The sequence below is a fragment of the Pinus tabuliformis genome, chromosome 8, assembly GCF_031772625.1.
Source record: "Pinus tabuliformis cultivar Carrire ecotype Pingquan chromosome 8, CPIR1, whole genome shotgun sequence".
Lineage (NCBI taxonomy): Eukaryota > Viridiplantae > Streptophyta > Pinopsida > Pinales > Pinaceae > Pinus > Pinus tabuliformis.
The window spans coordinates 1709399728-1709402089 of NC_142294.1; positions in this window are offsets into that span (position 1 = coordinate 1709399728).

Below are 2362 nucleotides of genomic sequence, written 5' to 3' on the forward strand. Positions count from 1 at the left end.
TTCCAAAGCCCTAGTAGTGTCGTGGTTGGGTCCTTCTTATGTTTCTTTGTAGGTCACGATGATCCGTAAGATGTCGTTGATATTCCACTCGATAGTCCATCACAACAAATCTGATAATATTATAATAAAAATATGAGATTCTATATTATTATTGTTTTATTAAAACTTTAAGATTTGTAGATTTAACTGTAATTAGTGCATGCATGCGAATGGAAATTATGCAGAAAAGTAGAGAACAACAAAATAAACACACACACACACACACACACAAAACACAAGATATGTTCTTTGGGAAACCCTTTTAGGAGAAAACCCAATTGGAAGGTGAGGTCGCTTCTCTCTCTTTCTCTGTCTGGAAATATGGCTGTAGATACAAAGAAGTAATCCCTGTGGTCCGTGGGCTACTACAGTGCACAAATCCTCTCTGTGTATTCTACCTCCTATCTCTCCTAACCATCTTTTCTCATCTATGGAACATAATTCTCTCAAAAGAATGGAATGCCTCTTCCTCCTAGTGGCCCAGTTATAACACAACCCGATAACCTTATAGTGGTTAATTTTGAATAAATCAACTCTTAATTAGTGTTACAATATAGACTCTTCTAGAGTCTTTTACATCATAATCACGTGGCTAGCCCCTTTTCCATGAACAATGGGGGCTTACAAGACATCCACCGAACTATTGGTGTGAAAACAAGAAGGTAAACTTTTGAGTGGTATAACTTTTTCATACCAACTCCGATTGACATGCTTCTTGTGCTGTTGGGAATATATATGTGTGTAGAATAGAATGAAATGGGGTTGTGCCAAGGCGGCAAAGTTTTACGCCCAAAAAATGTTGTTTTATGCCTCAAAATTCTCCCGGAAGGTTTCAAACTCTGTTTTTCCAAACTGGGTCTCGCAAGTAAAAACGGTCTCGTGGGCTAATTCCTTCATTTTTTCCACTGCAAATGCATCAGGGTAGATGAAAAACCATATAATGATCCAATCTAGATCACACAGTCATTATAGTAGTTGTTATAGTTGTGACCCCCTTTTTGCAACCATGCCACCGAGGCAACACATGTGTTGCAGATGGGGGGAGGGGGGAGTGGCTCACAAGGTCAATGAAGAGTAAGGCTTTTTGCTCAAGACTCTGCTGCTACTTATTTTAATGCTTTCCCTCCGGAAACAAGGAGAGAAATTTTCAAGTTGGAAACTAGGGATGGAGTGGAAAGGTAAGCACACTCTGACTCTGAAATCATGGATGAGGTATCTGCTTGGGTACTAGACCCTGGTGACACAAGGGTACGAAAGAAGAAGTACCTGAACTCTGTAGCTTTACATTGTCAAGTGAAGACTTCGATGGGCTTGGTATTGAAGGATAAACATGTTGGAAGGTATAATGTGTTTGCTTCTCTAAAGGACATCAAGAGGATATGGAGGAACTAGCACTCCACCTTTGATAGGCTAGATACAAGGTTAGCCTGTTATGAAACCAGCTCAAGAAAAAGATAGAAAAGATAGATCAACGCCTTAAAATTTAGCCTCTTCGAAGGGGCAACCTCCTTTACATTACATAAATGAACAATTCTTGGATGATACAAATGAAAAGACCTCCTTTCTATATATAGGAGTCTGAGGGGTCATAACATAATCAAAGCCGACATAACAATAATAATGTAAGGGCACAATAATAACAATAGTGGGCTTCTATGTGGCACAATAGTAACAATATGGGCACTACATGGGTACCTCAATATAATAAGTGGGTTGTACTAATAACAATAAGGGGTTACACTAGTAGTATAGGGGCCTAACATGTCCCTCTCCTTCAAAAAGTGTTGTCCTTAACGCTTGAGTAGTTCTCGATGCTTTTGTATAAAATTCTTGTCGTCCCATGTGGAATCTTCAGCAGGTAAGTTCTTCCACTTGATGAGATACTCTGAAATTGATCGATTTCATAGCTATCGGGTTCTTGTTTCTGTGACTACTCCAGGTTCCAATATGATTTTTCCTTCCTCTTCAATTTCTGGCAATATTGTTTGAATTGGGATCTTTTGCAACTTTTGAATAAGTTTCCATACTTCTTCGTCCTTCTGCCATTCATCCCTTGCTTCGTTTATCCAATCTGGTTGGATAATAGAAATAGCACAAAACAATGCTTCCACATCCTCATCCTTGAAGAGTCTTCCCATTCGGTAAGGTCGCCATTTTTTAAGTGCATGTAGTATTGCCAACATTTCCTTCTCATAAATACTTGCTTGAGATGTAGCAGTAAAAATATCCAATCACCTACATCAAAACATTTTTCACTACGATGTTGATCTACCTGTTGTTTTGTTTGATTTTGCACCGAAGTGGCATTATCCTTTAAAATTTG